This window comes from Mauremys mutica, chromosome 2 (genome assembly GCF_020497125.1).
Source record: "Mauremys mutica isolate MM-2020 ecotype Southern chromosome 2, ASM2049712v1, whole genome shotgun sequence".
In the NCBI taxonomy this organism is placed as follows: domain Eukaryota; kingdom Metazoa; phylum Chordata; order Testudines; family Geoemydidae; genus Mauremys; species Mauremys mutica.
The window spans coordinates 56805484-56830512 of NC_059073.1; the positions used below are offsets into that span (position 1 = coordinate 56805484).

General features: G+C 39.7%; 1 protein-coding gene across 1 annotated transcript in view; it reads right to left on the reverse strand.

Moving 5' to 3' along the window:
• The window catches only part of ZFHX4 (zinc finger homeobox 4), a 175815-nt gene extending 157764 nt beyond the window's left edge, over positions 1–18051 (reverse strand). Inside the window, exon 1 of the mRNA XM_045006312.1 lies at positions 17744–18051. The gene's annotated coding sequence lies outside the window, so the exon portion shown is untranslated. The remainder of the gene's footprint in view (positions 1–17743) is intronic.
• Between the last annotated feature and the right edge of the window lie 6978 nt (positions 18052–25029).

Below are 25029 nucleotides of genomic sequence, written 5' to 3' on the forward strand. Positions count from 1 at the left end.
CTAATATCTCTCACCTGCTCACAAACACTGGGAAATTAATAGCTTATTTTAACAAGTTTTTAAAATTACAGAAGTGTTTCTTGTTTCATGAAATTTACCACTAGCTTCTGACTTTGAGAAAATATGATACAGGACACTTTAAAGAACAGTGTACAATGGAACAGTCTTTTAAAGAGTGTGAATTATCATAAATATTTTGTTTTTATTCACAGACAAGTGTTATTGCCGCAACATGCACACACCTTCTTAGCAAATTCAAAATTTAAGACAAAATAAAAAATATTAATAATTATGAAGGCATTGTGGTTCCAGATATCCAGCCTGTCTCTATCATCTGACAACAAACTCTGCAATAAATGTTATGGTTCAATTTTTTTTTAAAACAAAAACCAAAGGCCCACAAGCCCTTTGCTTGCAGGCTAACAATGCTGTAATTATCTTTATAGAAGTAATCACAAGCCAGGTATTCATGCTAGCATTCCAATTCTCTTAGCAATACTCCAACTTCAGATGATTTCAGAAAGAGTCTTGATGAAGGAATAGACTATAGGATAGGTTTTAGAGTACATTTTAGAAACAGAACATAAGATACTTCTAATGATGCATTCTCAAAAGAAAATGTGTAGTGTTCCTTACAGTATTAAAATATTATTTCATAGTAAAATCAACATGGTCAATGAAAATAGAAGGTCATTTGTTTTTTTTAAATAGTATAGTCAGTAATAAGGCAGATTTATTTCTTGAATAAAATAGTGGCTAATTTGTTGTGGATATCCAAGATCAACTGGGCATTTTATTTATTATGCAGAGTCTTTCATCATTTTTTACACTACAAGTTAATTTGACTGCTGTGCATAAGTGAAGTGAGCAATTCAGTAATTAACTTTTGTGTTTTAAAATGTATGAACTTTAATTAGATTTCATTATAAACAAACAAATGTCAACCATAATTATAAGCTACTTGGTTTAACCACATATTATCCCTTTTCAAACAAACTTGATGTCAGACAAATTAAAATCAAGCAGCCAGCAATTTTGAGTTGAATTTTACATGATCTGCCAGTAACCTGATTACTTTAACTTCAATATCATTACAGGAAAAGTATTTCAGGAAAAATAATTACAAGAATTCCAACAGGAGACAAGCTTAATTGTATTGATTCAAAAGATGCATGTCTATAGGAACCATGTTGAAGGAATAATGTTATCTTAAATCTACAGTTACTATTAAAATGAAATTGTCTGGCATGAAAAAGGCAATTTGAGATTGGTGTCTGGAAAACCAGAGATACAAAACTAACTGAAATAATTATCTTTACCCAGTTATCTTATACTTTAAGCAACAAAATATCAATGTGGAACAACTTCAAGGCATGAATGAAGGTTTGCAGGTTTATTTACTGACTGGTGTATCTATTAGTACCAGGAACAAGTGGAGCTGTCAGGACATAATGAAGGTAAATGATTAGTTAGCACTGAGACTGAGCTCTTCTTCAATGCAATAAGAGTTAATTAAAGTTTACCACTAAACATCAACCAAAGCAGGATGTTGATCAGGTTTCAGCATTAAGTGCAAACAGACAATGGTTGGCAGCAATTAGTGCAGCTATCAAATTACATGCAATGATAATTATACATTTAAAATAGCTAAAGGGCTCGTGGGGGGAGGGGAGAACCTAATCAGCCCTCTTTGACTACATATACTTGAAGGGCAGGAAACAGGTATCAGATATTTCACTTTAACACTGTAAATCAATAGAATTAAACAAAAAAGGTTGTACAAGTACATTATCTGAAAGAGGACAATTCACTGTACATGAAATGGAAGAAATCTGTAGACAACTTCTAACAAAGATAAGTACTAGTTAGATCAAATAAATTACTTCGCTGCTGCCACTCACAGTGACACCCGTAAACAAGCAGAGAAGTGTTTGGGGTTTAAAGGCCAGTGGCTGCAACTTTATTACAAATTTCTACAACAGTCTCAAGGTTACCTGGTATCTTTAGTCCCTGGGGCCACGTTCATATCTCTGTGAAGGCCTGAAGCCTGTGACCACAAAGGGGAGTTTCATGTGCTAGCTGCAAACCCACTCCAAGGAAGACTGGGTTTACGCGAGACAATTACCTGGTATCTGAGCCAGAGCCTAAGGCTCTTCTGCACACCCATTTCTCTCCACCCCCTGCAGTCAGCATGTGTTTTAGCCCTGCCTGCTCCTAAACTCATGGATTTGGGGGGGAAAGGGATTAAGAATCAGATCACCCACTTCACCTCCCAGAGGAATATGCTTAACAAATTGTGAAATACATAATTACTAATAACTCCAAATACACTAAATGCCGAAGCCTCTCTCCACCACATCACAGCCCTGCTGCCAAGGCCTCAAACTCAACCATGATACAATGGAGACAAGGTGAGTGAGGTAATATCTCTTATTGGACCAGCTTCCGCTGGTGAAAGAGACAAGCTTTCAAGCTTCAAAAAGCTCTTCATGTCTGGAAAAGGTAAACCAGAGTATCACAGCTAAATACAAGCATAAGGGGTTAACACGTTACAAGAAACCACTTAAAATGAAGTGAGCAATTAACACCTCTGCAGTCATAGGACAAAGGAGGGTTGGTAGGTTACAAATTTTTTATTCCTAGGGGAATTCTGTGCCAAAAAATTAAAAATCCTACGCACAGTATTTTAAAATTTTGCAAAATTCTGCATATTTTATTTGTCAAAATAATACAATATAATCACACCAGTTTCAATTATTTTGGTATTTTATTTCAAAATACCTGTCAGCAAGTATGTCTGCAACAACACAGACAACAAAAAAGATTCAAGAAATGTTTCTCACAAATAGATTCCTTACTAGGCATATTAATACAGAACTTTAAGTAATAATTAATTTAAACTACTATACAGACACGTATTTCCCTCAGAAGCAATGCAAAAGGTTGGGGGAGCTAGGGGTAATGGAGGAGCTGAGGGAGAGGGAAGTAATTGCTGGGAAGGAGCCTGTGTATGAACTAGGAGGGTTGTTGGGTGTGGGTGGGAAAAGTATGGAACAGTTTATTTCTTTGAGGGAGGAGGTTTCTTAGGGGGCCTTTCCCATACCGATCCTGGCTGACCCCTAACCTCTCTCATTCAGTCAGGCCCATCTGCCCCTGTCCCAATGTGTTCCTGTGCCCCCCATACCCATGTGTCCCTGCACCCCCTTCCCAATGTCCCTGCACCCCCCTCAGTCAGCCCCTCGCTCTTGTCCCCATGTGTCCTTGCACCCCCACTCTCATTCAGCCCCTACCCTAGTCTGTCCCCCCCCACTAGCCCTTCTGAACCCCAGTCTGTGCCCCCCCCCCAGCAGTCCTATGTTGTCACATATCCCATGCCTCTTGACCTCCTGACAGGCTGGCCCCAGAGACAAGGTGCTGTGAGGAACTCAGCCTCTTCTCTTCCCTATCTGTAGCTTGCTGCTTCCGCCATGGAGCAGCTGCTCTCTGTTCTGGTGTCACAGTGGCCCCTGCTGGGTGAAAGGTGTAACTGCAGCACTTCTTGGCAGAATGGATTTTCTGCTGAGAAAAAAAAAATCTGCCTGGCATATGAATTCTGCATATGTGCAGTGATGCAGAATTCCCCCAGGAGTAAAATTGTTGTAATGAGCCATAAAACCGGTGTCTCTGTTGACACCATGATTTTTTAGCATCTAGCAGAGTTATGAATTTAAGTTCACAAGCTCATCTTTTGAAGTTGTTGTGCAGGTTTCCTTTGAGGACGAGGAATGATAGGTCAGATATCGACTGAAAAGTTTGACTTTGTGAAAAGTATTCACCCACCGGTGATAGGGTGATCTGATGGCAGCCATCACCAAGTTTAGTAGCAGTATATCACTAACATCTAGCCTGTACTGTTGACACCAGCTAAATATATGAGAGGAAACTGAAAAACTCCCAGGACCAGCACCACCATGCTATGAGGAAAAAATTTCTCTCAACCCTAAATTGGAAGTCTGCTAAATCCTGTGCAAATCATCAAGAATCCTGAGTCCCCTGAAGTGAAGACACAACCAATGCCTCACAACTGCTATTCCAAGACTGGTGAAATGCTAGGAGAAGGGGCAAACACTCCCTTCAGGCCAGCCACCTCCATGCTTTGCCTGAGGCACCCAAAAACAAGCCAGGAGGACTGGCGTTTGAACACACCTAACACTCAGACAATTCCTGAGCATACTCTGCCCACTAGCCAATTCAGAGATAAAAGGAAGATGGCTGGCTCCTACCAGCCCAGAAAGATGCAGGAACATGATCATCTGAGCCACCTCCCTATCTTGGCACCAGCTGGATGGGCCTGGCAAGTGAAAGCCTCATTTCTTTTAAGGTGTTCTGAACCTGGGGATTGTAAACAGGTGACAGAAGGCCACAGCCACCCTTGTCTTTCCCATACATTAAAAGGGAGGAGGTCCCAGTATGGAAAAAAGGGATTGTAGTAATACAAGAACCGGGGGACAGACCATTAAATTAAAAGATGTCAAATTCAAAACTGATAGAAGGAAATTCTTTTTTATACAATGCTGGATATGTGGAACTCATAACCACAGGACATCACTGAGGCCAAGAACTGAACAAGAATCAAAAAGGGATTGGACATTTATATGGATAATAAGAATATCCAGAGTTACCATACTAATGTTAACAAAAATTTTGAAAGGGATATTACATAAGAACGGCCATAGTTGGTCAGACCAAAGGTCCATCTAGCCCAGTATTCTGTCTTCTGGCAGTGTCCAATGCCAGGTGCCCCAGAGGGAATGAACAGAACAGGTAATCATCAAGAGGTCCATACCCTGTCATCCATTCCCAGCCCCAAACCTCACCTCTTCAGGGTTTAAGCCAATCTCTATCTATCAGAGGCCAGGATGAGACCTGGTATGTTCAGCAAATTATCTCACATCCGACTACTGGGTTTCTTGCACCTTCCTCTAAAGCATCTGGCACTGGCCACTGTCAGAGACAGGATACTAACAGACCTCGGTTCTGATCCAGTATGCCAATTATCTGTGGTATGAATTAAACTTTCAGAGTGAGGAAATGCTACTGTGGGGAGTTTGAGCATCTTATTTTTTGTCTGAACTAAACAAAAATGCAACAATCCTACATCTTAGCAGGGAGTTAGACTAGGTGATCCTTGTGGTCCCTTCTAACCCTATCTTCTATAAGATTTCATCAGCATTGGCTGGTATTTCAATGAGCTACATTTAGTTCTATTGTATTTTCTTCTATAATTTTTACATCAATGTTAAAAAATTAAAATCTGATTTGCCTGTCAGTTTTTTAAAACCTTTAGTTCTGATTTTTAAGATCACATTTATTTTAATACTATGATAACTGTAAAAAATTAGACACATGCATAAAATACATTAAAATGGGCTCTGTTGTAATGTTGCCTACCAATTATGGCTTGTGCTGGAATGTGTGTAAATTCACATCACTAAAATTATTTTAATAAAAAGCCTCACTGTTTTGCATAGTTATTGGGCTGCAGCCTAGAGCAATTCTGTAGAATTTTTTTCCCTTACAAACCTCATTTTCCCAACTAATTCTGTTATGCTAGGGATTTGTGCACAGAGTTGGCTAATCTCAGTATTTCCCTAGAGCTGAATCTAAGCTATGGCCCACTCCCAGCACAAAAGTGTCTCCAAAAGCCCTTTCGCCCCCTTCAGCACTCATACACTCATTGGTCCTGACATTTTCACTTCAGCCATGACAAATGAGCTGATGGCTGTGATCAGATTGCACACGAGGACTGCTTTATCTAAAGACATATCATTAGCTCTCATCACTATCTTCCAATATGACTCCTTTTGTTTAATTTGTTATGAAAATGCAAGTAAATTTAAAAAACATCTGAACCCTAAAGTAACAACACATAAACGTCATTAAAAGCAAAAAGCAAACCAGACTCAGACAGGATCAGAAAAAGGCTAGCATTAACTAAATGTTTCTCTGGGGATTTAAGAAACTGTACTCAACCTCTGCCCTAGTGCAAACATGCCAGTTGACCGTCTTCAAAAGGTCCCTTCCCCCATGGTGGACTGCTAGCACTACTTGCCATTTTTAGAGAGACATAAATAAACCAACAGCAATCAAACATGACTAATAAATAAGTAAGCCAATTTCTTTGTCTCAAAACTACTTCACATATTTTTCTGTACCACCAACATGCATTTTCAAATGAATCTCTTAAAGAGTATAGTGGTGTACAAATAAGATTTTTCACTTGAATCAGTTTTCTGACTTTCAGTAACAACACTAACACTAAATGCTGTTTGAAGAGGAAATCTTTCAATTCAGAATTAATACTGCAATCTTCCTCTTAAGTTAGAATCTAAGTTCCAGTTACATAGTTCTTGTTACAGCTACAAGGTTTACAAAGTATATATTTGTTGTAACCTCTTCTAGCAATTCATCTGAGAATACACACACATCTATTCGGAGTCAACTGTAACACAACAGATCTTGGGAATGGAGGTCATGCTTTGAGGTAAAGTGCTATTCACTTTTGGACCATGCAAGAAGCTCTTTATTCCTGTTCTTATTGGCATCAGTTCCCCCTTACCAGCGCAAGAACAAAGCCAAGTGCTCGTGTGAGGTTTATGAATAAATCAGAGGTGAGCCACTTTAAGTGCTGCCCATGATTTCCTTGTTGACAGTGAGCACTTAAACAGGCTTCTATGACCAGCAACTCCTGGCAAATCTTAATGGTTCCTAATCTGCACCCTGCTTCATTTCAGGAAAGAAATGACTCTCCCCGTTTTTTCTCAAGTCTTCACCTTTTAGGTAACTGTTGTCCCACCTTCTTAGAAATGCACATTCAGGGACTGTCCCATTTCAATACCAAGCCTGCATGTTAACACACAACTTTAAAAACACCCTTTTCTCCCTAGAAAACAAATTACAACTAATAAAAATATTATTACACAGGTCAGCCTAAATAATTCTCAGACAAACCATTAAACAGTTCCGCATTTGTTTAAATTACATATATTTAAACAACCCTAAAAGGTTTCTAATATATTTTTCCAATTGTTAAAATCCTGTCAAATACTGAGAACTAACACACTGTGTTTGTATGGCAAGAAGTAAAATAAGAAATATTTACAAATTCCTGCTATTAAATTTGTTTAGATAAATTCAAACATCCTTAGAAAACTATTTTTAAATAACCCTTAGGTTGTGAAACAAATGGACTCAAGATAGTAAATTCAGAGTTTGAGCCCAAAAACTCCACTCTGAACACATTATCATTAACTCATGCCATTTCAGCTAGGACATAAGTATTACAACACATCTAACAATAACACCCTCATATACCAGACCCATGCTGTTATACATAGAAACAATTGGTTGTTTAGAGGACAGGGTTTCAACATGCAATTAAACCCACAATTTTTAATTTCTTGTCCTTTATTTTGGATGTGTCACCTCCAATGAGATTCAATCTACTCTATAATAGCCGAGCCATTGTTATGCTCTCAGTCACTGCTATTTATAAAATGACATTTAGACTCCTTTTTATCTTGGTGCTCCTCCACCTATTCAAGAGAAGTTGCAACCATACCACCTTGGGCTGCGATCTCATAAGCTAACCCCAGCTGGGCCCAGTCAGCATGAAGACTTCCAAAGAAAACATAGTGCTGTTGATGATTCCGTAAATGGCATTTTCCCTCTAAGGGCCCGATCCAAAAACCCACAGAAGTCACTGTGAGTCTCTACTCACACTGACTTCACTGAGCTTTGGATCAGGCCCTAATTCCAAACTAGAAGCTACTGTAATGCTGGAGGATCCCTCTTTCAGAAGAGATATAAATCCAAGGCTCTGACCACCTGTGACTATCAAATATCCAGTGACACTTTCCACCAGAGCTGGAATGTTTGCCCTGATGCATTAACTGATTACCAGTTGGAAAATTACATTTTGTCTAACTACAATGATCTAGTTGTTTTTGTGGGATAAAGCATTCTTAACTTTCTTTCCCAAGTCATTGTGTGGCATAGTTGTGGGCTGCTGTTTGTGTACTGTGTGACACTTTCCACCCTAGAGACGGCTGCATCCTAGTGATGGAGGAAGTGGTTTCTTGTAATCAGTTTATAATAGTTTCAGGGATTTGGGGGTGACATTTGCTATATAAATGTCAGTCATTAACTTTATTTTATAAATGCTAAGGCATTTTCTTATTTATACTCTCAATCTTACAAATTGAGAACAAACTATATTCCTCTTCCTGTTAAATAAACAAACATTTTCCCATTACACAGAGGGTGAGGAGAAGGATGAAGAACATGAGGGTGGTACCCTATAAAGAGCTGCTTTTCATGGGGACCCTTAGCATCTGAATGCAGGAGTAAGGACCAATGTGCTTGAAATAGGGAGAAACTGCACTTTGTAATGGTTTGGCTATGGCGCCTCACACAGGGAACTTTGCTCTGTGTGGAGACCTTTGTATAAAACTTGGGAAGCTTGAGGAGCCATCTTGTCTCCTTGGGAAAGTTGCTTTGGGGCCTTTGCTGTCTCACAGTATGGAAGCTTCTCTCTCCAAGTGGGAGGTGGGAGGAAGTGTGCTCTTGTTTTCTTTAACTGGAGAAGATTCTTATCTGTAAACCTATAGCAAATGTTGTAAATCTAGAGTAACCCCATTTATTTCACCAATATGTCATATTATGGAGAGCTGCTAGTGACAGGTGACCTCTGATTAGGGGAGATGCTCTATGAAGAAGCCTCAGTGTCAAATTGGGAAGAGTAGGCCTTCAACAACCTTTGCTTCCAGACTCACAACTCTGGGGTTTTTCGCCTTCCTCTGCAACGTGGAGCACGGGTCACTTGCTGGAGGATTCTCTGCACCTTGAAGTCTTTAAACCATGATTTGAGGACTTCAATGGCTCAGACACAGATTTGGTACAGGAGTGGGTGGGTGAGATTCTGTGACCTGCATTGTGCAGGAGGTCAGACTAGATGATCATAATGGTCCCTTCTAACTTTAAAGTCTATGGTTCTATGATTCTATTACCTGGTTGCAGAGAAGAATCAGCCACCACCAGCCCCTCCATAAAACCTCAACTAGAGCATTCACTTTATGTTTTGCTTCTTCAGACACAGAAAATGTTCTACTAAAACTTCTTTACAAAAAGACAACATTTTTTATACAGGATTTAACATGAGTATTTTTGACTGGAGATTATGGGCCTGATTCGCCTCTCATTTACACCATTTGCACACCAGTGTTTTACACCAATGTAATTCCAGTGACTTCAGTTGAATTATTCCTGATTTACATTGGTGTAAGGAAGGAGAATCAGACACTTTATTTTTGTCTATTTCAGATGAGTGAGGCTTCAGTCAATACAGACACTTTGTAAGTCTTTCTTTGTTTTAAAGACAGAGCATTTGCCTATTTAAATACATCCTTAGATGTGTGTCTTACATAGTATAGTATGTGTATTACTTGCACTGCAAACCCATTACAGTCTATGTGGTAAATGTGTGTTTTCAGAAATCCCATGGTCTACCTTGTACATATAGTCTTTAGTTGGTGAACTATTGACCTAAAAGACTATAACACCTACTTAGGAGCTGATACAGCCTATCAGGTCAGTTTGACAGCCACAACCGTGCTAAATCTGCTTGCAAAAAAATCCTAATTTCTAGGTGGGTTTAAAATTGTTCTCAAAAATATCAAAAGCAAATAAACTATATTATAGACAAATCACTTTCTAAATGTCATTTTTTAAACTCAAAGGTGGCTTTGAGTAATGTGAACATATAAAAAGAGTGTCTTAACACGGTCAGCTTTTATTTCACTCATAAAACTTGGTTAAACCATTCCTTAAAAATATTGTTTAAAAAGAAAAAGTCTGTCATAGACAAGACCTTGCATTTTAAATTCCAGCCTGGTGCAAACTTTTCTAGCCACATTGTGAACCTTGGAAAAACAGGAATTATAAATAAGAGTACTGGTATAGCGGCACTGAAGTGTAACTATTAAACAAGGAAGGAACTACAGAACACCCATGTTAAAGACCAAATCCTGAAGACTTTACTCAAGCAAAAGAAGGGAGAAGTTTTGCCTGAGTAAGGACAGTAGGATTGATTCTGAATCTTGTTATCAAAAAATATGAATACCATAACGAATATTGTTTTACCAGTGATGAACCTAGAACAGTTACCAAGAAATGTGTCTCTCTTAATTTCTCACACCTATCCAGCTGTTCACATAAACATATGCTACTTTGCATCTTACTGAGATTTCTGGATTTTAGAAAGTATCTGAAATACTCTGGTTTTCTACCCATTCAGTAAGAAAGCAGACATCACATAAGTTACCATTAATCCATGTGTTATCCAATTCTACAGTGGCTGGATAATTGCCAGTTACAACACATGGTGCTTGGTTAACAATATTTTAAAATATAAATGAATTTATTTTTTAAATTAACACAATTTTCTTATGGAAATACATCAATAAGCCCATCTCAGTTTGAAAGAACATCCTTTATGTAGATTTCTTCTTCATTTAACAGAGGTTTTAAGGAATTTCATAAAGTTAGCAATAAAAGTTTCCAAAACCATATAGAATTTCTTCAACTTCATCTAAAAAGTAAGGAATCTTTGTGATCTAATTAAGATCAAACACTTTTGGCTGCAAATAATTCCATACTGAATTGGCAACCTTACTTCATTCATTCACTTTTACTTCTGAATTCTTAAATGTGAATCTAGCCGTTTAAATATTATCCAGTCAAGTACAGCATCGAACTGGCAAGCATGTACAAATGCAAGTTCCGCAAACTAACAAGAGCAAACAAAGATAACATATGGTAGAGTCTACCAACACTTTTCTATAGTGCCACTAAATAAATAATTATTTAAATGCATATATATAAATAATCATCTACACTGCAATCAATTTACATATGTACAAAAAGAACCAATTCCCACTTTCAAAACTGTCTCAACCCTTAAGGTATTTTAGCTGCACTAATTACTGTTGAGAGAATATAACTATGAGCACCGATCACATTGTCAACAGCTAACCAGTTACAGCCCTAACATAAGGCCTGATTCTACTCTCTTAAAACCTGCATTGACTTTAATCTGTAACTTTGATGAGAGTAGGGTCAGGCCTTTAGTGACATGGGAACCTACTGTAAGTGTTTTAAAAAGTTAAAATATATTGATACAATTGTGCCAAAATACTCTTCATGATGTGCATATACTAATTTCTATTTAAATTAGATTTTTCCATGTTAAGTACTGAATAGGAGAGTATTTTTCCCCATAAAGGTTTATAGACCACTTAACCACTTAACAAAGTCAGAATTCATAACTTTTTCCAAAGAGAAAAAGTTAATTACTTAAAACAGGTATTAACTAAATGCTGCTTGCATGAATAACAAACTTGATTAGACTATTATTCTGTACTGGTGCATAATTTCCATTGGAAACTTTTAGAATAACTCCCCACCTCCCACCCCCTCCCTCCAGGCAAAGTACTGAGAATCCTTGATACCCAATAGTCAATATTTGGTTAGCCTGTCATGTTCCTGGAACTCTTCTACATACAAACCTGTGTTTATCATCCTCTAGCTGCACTATTATCATACATATTACTTCACATGATGATGGAAACTCAGGGCATCTTATAAAGTTGCTGAAATCTGAGCTTCTGCTTGTTTTCTAAAGTCTTGGACAAACATAACTTTAGGGAAAACTGAGCATAGGCATAAAGAAAGAGGAGCCTGCATTTTCATCTTCCTTTCATCTTAGTCATTCAGTCAACCATTCAGTGCCCTATTCAACAGAGCTTTTCATTATGCAAAAAAATGCTAATCCTTTTCCGATGCTTTCACACTTGTATAAACCCCCATTCCTTGGACTGAAAAGCAATTATATCAGTTTACCTTTCTGTCAAAAACAGGATTAATATTCCAATACCAGAATCTCCTTTATTTTCCTCTCTTTTGCTTTAGGAAACTAGAGATTATTAGTGGAGGTATTCCTTAGAGCAAGAATACATTATTTTAAATATGATTATGTTAGCTAAAGAAAAATGGGGAAGGGGAGGGAGAGAAAAACTTCAGTTGCTGCGGAAACTCTTTTCAGTGACAGAACTGACCTTCCCTTTGCAGAGGCCTGAATAGAATGAGCCTCACTCTGGTCTATTAATCAGAAACAAATTATGAAAGAATGTGGCTGGACTGGTTGACACTATCCTGTCTTGGGAGACTCAGTAACAGCCTAGTAACAATGTCCTCTTCATGGGTAATGAACAGCCATGACAAATGATGCAGAGAAACTATTTATTTGCATATGCAAATTCTCACACAAGGGAAACATGTACAAACAAGTGTCATTGTAAGGTGGATTAGGCAAACAACGCTTTCTTTTTAGGACATTCTGCAGCCCAGAACATTAGTCAGCACAATTAAACCAGTCTCCATGGAGACTAATGAAATTTCACCATGGTATGAGTTAAATTAGATAGCTAGTTATGTGTTTCCACAATCCAACTTGAGATCCATTATTGTTTCAGAACAATACAGCAATTGTGCCTGGCTGATCTTTGCCAGCTCAACAAGCTCCTAAATTGACAATTTGCATATGTTAATATAATTAAGCACTAATTACATGAAATTTGTACATATTCACATGCACTTTCCCTGGGCGCTTTTCAGTTTGAACCCTGGCCAAGTCTTTAACCCTTTGAATGATTTTGGAGCAGGAAAGCTCTGCCTTGTGGGTACAGCCCCAAGGCAGATGCAGAAAGGCTCTTCATTTATAAACACAAAGCTTAACCTGGCTTCTCATATTTCTATCAACAAGGCTAGAAAATATTTTTGTCTGAGCTGGGGTAGGGTGGAGGAGAGGGGAGGGATAGAGGCACTTTAAAGCCCAGCACTAGTATCTCTTTGCATATGAAAACATTAATATTTACCCAAATAAAATGTTACAAAATCATTTGTCCTCACTGGCATAGTCAGATCCTTATAGATCAGAATTGCCAAAACCTAGAGAGGGTTTGATGTCAATGCTCTGACAGCAACAAAAATGGAAGTGAGCAAAGGAAAAAAAGAGCAAGCAGTAACTAATGAGCTTTACATAAATATATGCAGAGGCAATTAAGCAATGTTAATTACTATGACAGCAGTTAATTGAATATAATTAGATATTTTAAGCCACTGACTAAGGCATAGTTAAGATTAATTTTATTGAGATTAATTGTAAATAAGAATAGATTAACTCTCTGTTTTGACAGGCATAAAAAGAAGTTGTGCAAATTAACTAGGAGAGCAGAAACTAGCACAAAAATCATATATTATTTTAATGTCACACCTCAGAATCATCTCCTCAATAAACATGACTTTTCAAACTCAAATAGACAGGAATCTTGAAGAAAAACAAACAGCTTGCAGAGATTAAAGAGCCTTTTGTCCTTTTTCATGTGCATTTCTTTTAGCAGACTAAATTAAGCGAGTCTGGTGTACGTTTTTAGGAAGGAACATTTCACACTGAATGGAAAAAATGTTCTATCACATATGAAATTCATGCAGCTGTGCGGAACTTGGTCCAGATGGTCTAAGACTATAAAACAACACCAAATGATAGACAGTAGGGCCTTCCCAAGATTATGTGATAAAGTCACAACCTCATATTTTGACCTAAATTTTCTGTCAAGTATTGTTTCCTTCCAGACCAGATATCTCCATTTTAATTTTTAACTGATCGTGAATATTCAAAAGGACATTCTTAATAAATGTTGCTGATAAACATCTATTTAGAAATCATAAAATATTTGTAAAAGGCCCCTTTGCTTCATTAAAACAATGCTGAACCCTAAATACAGAAAAAACAGCCCTTGTTCTTTTAACTATACTAGACTGTTCACACCACTTAGATTAAAAAGGCAAAAATGTCTGTTTTTAAATATTCTTAAACCAAAACCCCAAACACATTCTCACAGCAGATTAATTCATGCATGATGGTTAAAAAAATTAACAACAAAGCTGAAGAATGCTGAACAAATCACTAATAAGAAAGGAGCCTCAATTGATTTTGAAATAAATCAATAGGTGATTAGCATAATATTTTTAAAGCAATAGACTGTATATATATTATATAAACATATATATTATATTTTCAATACCTTTTTAGCTCTTAATCGAACAAGGGCTTTACAATACTGAGCATGTCCCTACATTGACTATCAACTTCTTTGGAATGCCTTTGGTCTTTTATAACGAAAATCCAAAAACGGTCTGTGAAACAAGGCTACGACAAGTCATTCTGCAGTGAAAGATTTTAAATCATCCAGCCTCTTCTAATAGACTTGAGACTTATTGAGGTAGAAACCATAAAAAATGAAGAAGGGAAATTTAATCCCTGAAATATTGATTTGCACATTAATATCATATAGGCAGAGGGCAATTTGGCTTCATGGAAATGACACATTGTCGACCCTTGGTGAAGTCAGAGCCAATCTAACTGCTGAACATGTCTGAATCTCAAGAGTTATTAAGGGCTTCCCTTCTTGCCTTTATGACTTTTCTTCAGCCTACCAATGCAATCTTAAATGTATTATCTTTAAGAAATAATTGTAAAACCTCAGGGGTTTTCCAGTTAATGGAAGGGAGGCTAAACCACATCAGATTCTGAAATGCAACATTAAACCCTTGCAATCAACAAAACCACCTCAATTCTCATCCATCCAGTGCAGGATCTAATATTGTTATTAGAGATAATCAAATTTCATTGTGTAAATTTAGGCTCATGGTCAGAATGGAAGCAGTAAATTCTGCAATATTAAACAGTGATTTTCTCATCCCCCTTTATATGTTCTTTGCTGGTACAGCATCTTTTAAAAATAAACCCAAACTAATAAAAAAATCAAAGAACAAAAATCTGCCCTTATTCTGAAAGATGCACATCATGCCATATGTTATCTGCAAAGGTTTCCTTTAGTTTTAACTTGGTCTAACTGATAAGTTTCATTTTAGAGAATAATAAGCCAGTATCCCTGCATAAACCAATAGCAGGTACTACTACTGTGACTTACACAGATGGTTTACCTGACCTTTCTTTGTTCCTTGGGTAGGTTTCACTTTTGCAGATTTACGACTTTTCCCCTATATTTCATTGACCCTATATGTTCATTATAATAAAAATGAAAACTATTGAATACATGTTTATGTTGAAGAAGTCCAAAAGCCAATGACCAGAGGATAAATAGATGCTACAGTGCAGTGTGTGGATCTCTAGATCGTATACTATAAATATTCAAGCACAGATAGCACGAATAACTGAATAATCCTGATGAGCCCAGCACTGAAGCCAGGTGCAAAAGGTTAAAACAGCTGGCTAGCCATCTTTTATTTTTGTATGCCTTCCTGCCGATTGAAACCGCAAAGCTTGAAAACTATCAGATACTCCCTCAAGGCTGATTGTTTGGGGGTGTTTTTTCATTATTATTATTATTATTTCATTCAGTTTAGTAGGATCCCCCAGAGCAGAAAAGAAAGAAACTCCTTAAATACAGTTAGTTGAACAGAAAGTGGAGTAATAATGATTAAGGCTTTCCCCCCCCCTCCAGTTTATTTTAACAATCTTCTTTGAGCACCTTCCCATCCAATTGTTTGTATTCCTTCTTTAAAAGAAAAGCACTCGCCTTCTTCTGTCAGTTTTGCCAGTAAATATAAAGTAAAACAAGTGTTGATGGCACTGAGAGTGTTACATACCCAGGCTGTGTTTTTGCATTGCTCTCAATGGAAGCGATCGATGCCCATGTCACAGTCGTGTCCCAATCGCAGCCAAGTCTCTGCCTCAATCTAACCAACAACAGGCAGGGCTGCAAAGGCTGCTCACTACCTCTTCCATCCATCCACCACCAAACTAAAAATATAATACTACATATGATCCTTAACCACTCCACCACCGCTCCTAGGGATCAAGCCACTGAAAATCCAGGGGAACACAATTAAAAAACAAACAAAACAACAGCCCTCTCTCTTTCTTCCTGTTTCTCTCCCTCTCTCCTTTTGCCAACTACATGAGCCTTGATTAAAAATGGAACAGGGTTTTAAAAAAAAACAAAAACAGGAGAGCGAAATGGAGCAGAGGAAATGCAACTGTCAGAAAACGGGATGGTCAGACTTCCTGGGTGAACCTGCTTGTGTCTGACAGTGTAGATCCACCATCTTCAGCCTGGCAAGTTGTCTTTTGGTTGGGCTTTTTTTTTTTTTTTTTTGTGGGGAGGGGGGTGTTCTGCTTGCGATCTGTGCCTTGGTACCTAAGGAGGAAGAGGAGGAGGAGGAGGGTGTGTTACTGAATGGGAGCTAAAGCCTCCTCGGGACGGCGCTGAGGTGAAACAGGCTGAACCCGACTGATGTGCCTCCTCTCTCGGCTGGACCCAGTGCCCCAAGCAGCCGATGAGAGACCCCCGGCCGCCCGCCTCGCAGGTAACAAAAGAAATACCAACCCGTGCGTTTGCCGCTGCTGCTGCTGGGGGGGATGAAAGAGGGGAGGAGTGGAGGGGAGCGGCCGTAAGTTGGCATCGGCTGGGGGGAAAGTTTATTACCATTTTTACAGGGAATTTCATTTAAGGCGGAAGGGGGAAGCAGGGACGCGGCTGCCATTAGCCGCTGGGTCTGCAGGGATGCACTTGATCCCCGGCACAGAGAGCCAGAGCAGGGGCTGTGCTGCGTTATCACGATTTGTGTTTTACAGCATCTTCCTCGGGTTCAAAACATACCGATTTCCCCGAAAAGCCTTGGCGTGGGGGGGGGGGCGCTTAAGCCAGCCCCAAAGCCCAATAGCAGCGATGCCCCTAGCTACTGGCGAGCTGCTCCGGCAGCCAGCCTGCTCCAGACAGCGTCCGTCAGCACATCCCTCTAGCCAGCAGCTCTGTGGAAACTGACACACAGGCAAAGCACGCTGCTAACGGGCTCTGCTTCTTCCTGCTGCTAGAGACAGGAGCTCACAGCTTGTGCTGCTGCCGCTGCCTCGAAACCTACCTGCGAACACAGTACCCCCCACACCCCAGCAGCACCCGCACGCACACACACAGTCCGGGTCCCCTCCGTCCTGCTGGGATCTAGCCCCCTAAAAAGCGAAAGTTGGGAGAAAAAACGGGGAATCTGCCCCTCCCCCAAAATGCACCTCAAACTTTTGTGGGGATCAAGCTGTGAAAGAAGGTGAAGGGGTAAAGGGCTGGGGGTACCGGCAGACGATGACTTCTGGCAGCGGTAACATCTTTCCTAATCTGACAGGTTTTTTTCCAGCTCCCTAAAAATGCAAAATGGGGAGGAAAGGGGGGGGAAAGAAAAGCCTCTTCTGGAAAAACGTGTAGAATCCTCCACTTAATCCAAAAGTTAGAGCCCGAAAAATGTCACCCCCCACAATAAAAAATAAAAAGAGAGCGAGAGAAAGAGAAAGCAGCCCCTCCTCCCCCAAATGAGAGCAAATATTGTACCTAAAAATGGGGAAAGAGGCAGAAAAAAGGGGGGCGAGAGAGGGAGAGATACATGGGATCTGGGGATGTGAGTGTGAGTGTGTGTGTATGTGAGGGAGAGAGAAAGAGGCAGAGAGAGGGAGAGAGAGAGAGAGAGCGAGAGCGAAATATCAAAGATTGTGCAAGATCAGCCTGGAAAGATAATCGATACTCGACCTAAATTTAACACAAACTACTCAATAAAAGTTAAAGAAAAAACTTACTTTCCATTTCCCCTCGCAGTTCCTACTGGATCTTCGCCTCTTTTTTTGTTTTGCTTTATTTACTTAACAGCTGATCACATCCAAGTAAACGAGAGAAGGTTCATTAAAAAAAAAATAAAAAAAATAATCCTCCAACTTTATTGGGTGGAAATAAAAATTATTGAGCAAGAAGTGGGGGGCATAGAGCAGTCCTTTGGGGTCCGGGAGTTGTTAAAGCATGTGCCGACCGCGGTCTCGCTGTTTGGTTGTGAAGGGGTTGGGAAAAGGAGGAAAGGAAATGAAAATCCGATATGTCTTTATTCTGCTAATTATTATCGTTTTAGCCCTGTTTAAAAAAATGGCTGATTAAGTTGAGTGCGCATGTCTTTGTGTGTCTATTCCCGATATGCACTCTGGGAATGAGCTAGAGAGAGCGAGGGAGAGGAGAGGAGAGAGAGAGAGAGAGAGGTGTAATTAGTGAGGTGATCAACATTCTCCAGACTGCAAATGACGCGCAGCCCCGGACTTAGAGAAGCTGGAGCTGCCGCGGCTGCTGGGGGCTCGTAGGGGCTGCAGGAACCACACAACCAGCCCAGAGAAGAAGGGGCAGCAGGAAAGGAGCTTATGGACACAAACACAAGTCTGCAAACTTCATTAGTAACACAGACACATACAACCATACACACAAAGTAGATGGCAGGGGGAAATTAAAAAAAAGAGAGAGAGAAGGTGGGGGGAGAAGTCTTGCTCTTTTAACTGCTCGGGAATTTAAAAGAAATGGGTGCAAATTAATTATTCCACCAGTGAGAGGGTTTTGTTTTTTGTTTTTGTTTTCTTAAATAGGGATTTAGGAAGAAATATGCCTGGAATGGGATAATGAATGTAGAATGTCCCCGTAAGAAGAAAGATAGCGTGTCTAAGATGGGAAATATCTACTTATATAGACACAGAGAAGCATTTATTTACACACACAGAGAGAGTTTTACACACACACATATACACCCACAAACAAACATACACACACACACACACACACACACACACACACTGGTTAAGGAAATCAGCAAGATAAAAAGCAATGGCAAAAGAATTATAAAATATCAACAATAAAGAGCGTTAAGAAAACGAAGTAAAGACTAGTCTAGGGAAAGAATATATTTGTATACTATACATGTAGCATAGCACATACCATGAACCACCTTTACGACAAATATTGATATTTTATTAATATTTTGTCATCTAAGTTATTTTATCAGGCATCTTCCTTTCTTGAAAAAAAATCTATCATGATGAAAAATAGAGGAAAACGTATAAATATAATTATAAGTGGGAATCTACTACAAATATTGTCTTGTATGGCATTTAAGGAGATTGTTTCTAATTTGGAAACCTAATTATCCTAACCTAATACTACAGATGTGAATATGAGTGACACTTTCATTAAAAGATAATTAACAAAAACTAGGAATAGACATACTTCAAAATATCCCCTATTGAAGATAAAAAAAATGACTTTTCAAAGAGTCTCCGAATACACCGCAGGAACACGTGCAGATTTTTAATAATGCTATTCCAGAAATGGGTATACCAGAAAAGATCACAAAGTAACAGTTAAATACATGGGATATTTACAATACCAAGGACCTTGCGCAGGTGAACCATAACCTTAGAGCTGACATGCCTTTGAAGTTGGTGATACATGTCAAATCCTCCTCTTAGGCCTTAAACGCCAAATACCAACAGAAAGGTTTATCCCAATCCCCACAAAACCAGAAGATATAAATATGCACCTTTCTGGGCCCGAAACTTTTCCATTCTAGGGGAATATTTTGCACATCCTGGAACTAACACTAACAGGAAAATCCCCACCTGATGCTGAATCAGGGCTGCCCTAAAAGAGCAGGCACAGGCCAGTGTCAGGGAAGTAAGTTGCTGAAAGCAGATGTTTAAGGTCATAGCGAAGGTCCTGATAGTTTGGGGAGAAAATGGGGGGGGGAGGGAGGAAGTCACCAGCATGGAAGTACAGTTATCTTTATACTGTTATCCAAAACATCGGGAACTGCCACTATAACGGGGACAGCTAAAGAAAACTACCTAAATCTAGAGAAACCCTGCTTCAAACTTCAGGAAAACCTCCGGGACTCGAACTTAAAGAAAAGACAGGGGCACTTTCGCGTTCTCGGGAGGAACTTTATTCCTTTGCAAACCTTACCTCAGGATTACATCAGCTCATCAATTAAAGGAAACCATATATGCAAACATATGTATATGTATGTAGATCTCGGAAAGCAAAGCTGCCTGTGACTGAGTGTATGAAGGAAACAGCGATCGGTGTTACAGAGGAAAAACAGAGATGCAAACAAAGAGTGAAAATGAAATCTCTGAAAACCATTTACAGGAATAGATTGACGTGATATGATGGAAAGAGGACTTTTAGGCTTAAATTATAGACGAAACGGGACTCTGAGCTAGAACGATGCATTGTCCATTCAAGTGCATGTCTGAAGGATGGTAAAACATTTCCTAAGACTGGAGACAATTAAATACAGCACGATGAAGAAACACCTGAGAACAATACATCTCTTTCAAATTCAAGTGAAGAAACACGTATACTTAATGTCATAGAAGAATAAGGAAAGGAAGATAATTTAGTTTTGAAGTCCCCTCCCCCCCTTTATTCCTAATGCTTTTTTTCTGGTGAAACATCAATATCATTAATGTCATTAATGTCAAAACACCAAACGTCAGATCAGTCAAGTCATTCTTTTTTGTTGCAGATTTTTTCCCTTTATCTCTTCTTGGAGGGGGCTACAGCTCTTTCTAGTGTTCTTGAGTCACAGCTCAGGGAACAAAGAGGGGGAATGCAGGCAGGAATTGTGAGAGGAGAGTCCACATTTTCAGGCTTTCTTCCGCCACTGTTTACTGTCCTTTCTAACGTTTGATAGCTCCTCTCTCTCTCTCTTTTCCTAAAAATAGTAGCTTACGGGGAGGTGGGGGGGGGGTGAGAATCACTACGGGATGTTAACAGTTTAGAAGAAACCCGGGGATCGCCACGTAGCGAGGAAAAATCGAAGAAGGTTAATTCCGAAAGACAGCAGCAGCAGCAGCAGCAGGTTTGTGGGATGTGATAAGAGCGAAGCTCGGCGTTGTCAGGGGGAGGAAGGAAGGCAGGCGAGCAGCAGCTAGAAGGACCCGGGGACTGGCCGGCTGCTGCTGCTGCTGCTTCCAGCGGGCTTCCCAGCTGCTCGGCCCCGGCTGCAAGGCTCCCTCTCTCTCCTCCCTCTCTCTCCCACTCACTCAGCTGATCGCCCCCGAAGGCTCCTGCCTAACCTCTCAGCTCCTCTTCTCTGGTCTCTGCGGACCCCCTCCCCCAAACCGCTCCTCGAGGCACCGTTATACATTTTGGGTTGTTGTAGGGTTGTTGTTTTTTTTAAGCCTCATGTTGAAACCACAAAAGCTCTGATAGTGACGTTACATTTCTAAGAGGAAAAATCTGTCGCCCTCTAAGTGTTCCCCCCCGCCCACACCCCCCCAGCCTCAGCCCCCACAGGAACTTATTGGACCGGGTGAGGAGGGTCTGGAGGGGGCCAGGAACGAGCACTGACCATGCTTTATTCCACAACGAAATGCAAACCCACCAGATACACTTTGACACCAAGTCTCCTTGCCAGGCTCATTTCATTCCCCAAATCTGTACCGCGGACACACAAGGGCATGAGGCTATACATAATTACAGCCGCTCCCCTTCTTAACAACCCGACATAATTCCCTAAGAAATGGCCCCCAGCCCAAGGGAAAGAGGATGCTTGTCTTTGGACGGCGTTCCCTAAGTCTATAGATGAGCTCAGTTTGAAACGAGGTATTACAAGATTTCAGTGTTAGAGACCCTTTATCTGAGCAACAGACACTTTCAGATCCCCAGCCCCCACCTCCTTTCCTTGTCTGTTGTCTTTTCTCCTCCCGGGGGCTATTTGACAAAGGCAGTGTGTTAACTAACATTTTTGGTTTAACTCAGCAACTTCTTTTCAAAACACACTTAAACCTGATAGCAATCTCTCGGACCATTTTGGGGAGATGAAGTTGACACTGAAGCAAAAGCGCATGGCTTATTAATTATTATTATTATGTTGCAGGTATTATGTACACAAATCTAGTGGTAATTTACAAAACACAAACCAAACACATTCCAGAATGCACCGAAAAAAAGTTATTAGAAAGTTACAGTTCGGTTCGAAAAAGAAATAGAACAACATGAACATAATGCCTTAAAATTCTGCCTCCCTCCCCCCCCCCCCGCCCACTTCCCAAATCCTAGAATGGAGAACTACCTTCTGCTACTGAAAGTGCGTCTTTAAGCAGTGACCTACAAATAATCATATCCAAACAGGACAGGCATCTCGATAAGCTTTTGTATGCTAAATAGTACAGTTGATTGGCCTTGTGTTGTTGTTGCTGTTGTTATTTTGGCTGGAGCTGCACAAAAACTCGCACCGGGACGTTACTATAAAAGCCACCCAGATCTCAAGCAGTTGTCGGCGTTTCCTCCGGAGCCTTAACGGCCCTTTTCCAGCTCCTTTCTTGGAAAGATCGCGGGGATTAAATGCCCTGAACCTGAGCTCCTGGCCTTGGATGGGATTGGAAAGGAAAAGGGAGAGGGAGAGAGACAGGAGAGGGTGAAGGAGCCAGGCGCCCTCTGGGCTTTCAGAGGTCAGTGCTTTGACAGTGCGCTGACCTCGCTCCCCTCCCGGCAACCACCCCAGTGTTTATAAACAAAAACAGTCAGGACTAGCCCTAAACAAAAGCAGTTCACCAACTTCACAGACACCTCACTAGCTCTTATGCAAATCAAGGAAAACGACCGCTTACCAACGCCCCCCCCCAACCCCCGCACGAAAGCCCAAGAGCCTATTTCCAGCAGTGATATATCCAAGTGGGAAAATATATATATTCTATTCTGGAAAAGGGGAAAAAAGAGGGGATTCAAAAATAAAACGATCCCGGTAGAAAGAAATAATAAAAGAAAGAAAAAGCCAATACAACTACCGATCTTGTTGTACAGACAACAAAGTTATGAAATATTTAAACCTAATTCCAACACTCCTCATTGCCAATAAAACAGGAATCTTTGTTGTGTAGACAATATGCTAAACTACCTCTGCGATCAACAGTGATTATAAAGCAACCAGGAAAAGTTATTTTCGCCCAAGGAGCCAAGTTTTCAAAGCAAACGTGTGGATTTTACAGCTAAATAAAAGCCACCACCTCTGTGCTGTCCGCAAAAAAAATCTACACATAAATTAAAAGCACCGTTAAAAGAAAAAATCCTTCCAGCAAGCAAGCCGCACATCTGATCTGACTTACAAAAAAGTATAATTAAAACCATCTTTAATTACAAAAACCAGCAAGCGAAAGCTAAATGAATCAATGCTTTCTCCCAAAAAACCTTGTCCGTCAAGGTACAGAAAGGATAGTTCTATAGTCCTGCATTAAAGCGTAACTGAAACTCCAGAGTTCAGGAATTGATTACGCGTTAAGGGGGAAAATGTAAAAAAAAACCAAAATGTCTACTGATTCTCAAACTTTTGTTTTAAAATGATGAATATCAGAAAAGCTTGGAGAAAGAGTTAAAGGAAATATACCTCAAGAGAAAAAAGACCATCTTCTTTTCTTCTTTGTCTATCAGTCTCCAGTTAAAGCATATGGAAAATGTTTTCAAAATGCCTAGATTTGGCACATTGTCATTGCAAAGAGAGGAGCGCAGTGATGCTGTTATAGAAAATGGGAAATAAATTCAGGATTGGGTGCTGCCTCCTTCAATGCGGATTTATCTAAGTTTAATTTAATATTCCGCAATCACTGTATGATCTCATATAATTCACCATGATTTTTAAGGGCTTTCCCTAAATATATGGACGACTGGCACAAGTAATTTTAACAGAATAGTTCCTTCTTTTATTTGTGTTTATTCTTATCATTAGAGGCACTTTAAATTGCAATTGTAAATAATAAAAAATGATGGAATATTAGGTTTTGGGTGAACAAATGTTCAGAGAAAGCATTAGCTTTATTAAAATCCTTCTGAACGTAAAATCAAAAAGCACAAAATGGTTGTTTGTAAAACACTAAACCTTTAATCGATTTATTGGCATTCCGATCGATTAGATAAACGGAAATCAATAGCAAACATAAAAGCATTTAAAATATTTCTCTCTCATTTATAAACAAAACTTTTCTTTTCAGTAGAAAAAATGATTATCAAACGACTAACAGGAAATTCTTCAGGTATCAAATTACGATAATAAAATTATTTCCACATGGAAAGGGATAATGACAATGATGATAGTAATTATAATAATGAATAATTCAACAGCCCTTTGACATATATGGAAGAACCTAGTTCAAACACAGCTCTCGAAGGGCGCTACTTTTACGAGAAAATACATTTTTAAATGAAATTGAGTTTTAAAACTGAAGCGTTTAGACAGATTGACAGTTTAGGTGCAACTGCTAAAGTTGCGTTAATCTTTCTATATTATCCAAGAGACAGCGTTCACTGCAAACGTTGCCCTTTCAATCAAGTTACCACTTATTAGCAAAAATAAATATGCAAATATACTAGCCACTACTGAAACTGAAGGAACAAATTTGCGGCTGCACTCCAGACTTGCGGGGGCCCTTGGGGGCGGGGGACACCTCTATTTTACAATCTAAATGATTTACCTAGTCAATAGTGTACTTTCCAGATTAGCGAAATATTCTGCAAGCAATAATATATTTGACCATTTATGTGAAATAACATAATTTAGTTAGAGGAGAAAACTGCAATCCGGAGAAACGCAGCAATCAGAGCTGGTGGCATTCTGACTGCGTGAAGAGGAAGTGTCGCTGTAACGGGTATTATGTTTATTTGATAAAGAAAATCAATGAAAGTGGCTGTAAAGTAGTTAGTGAGGCGTGTGTTTGGGACTCGGGCTGAATAGTGACTCCAGCGGGCTGGTCGATGAGCTCTGGAAATCTAACCTAACCCTCAGACTGAGCTCTCTCCCACTCACTGCTTCACCTTCTCTAGTCTTGGGGACTTCGCATTATCTCCTCCCTTCTCTCTCCACTTCCCTCCCTCTGTCCCTCCTTCACTCTCCCCTTCCAGTTTTTCGCTATTTCCTTCATTCTTTTTCTCACCCTCTCCCACCATTCGCTCTCCTCCTCTAGCCCTTACTTTCCTCAGTCTCTCCCTTTCTTCTGCCTCACGCTCATTCTCTCTTCCCCTCTCTGCTGTGGCTGTTTCCTTCCTTCTATCAAATAAGTTC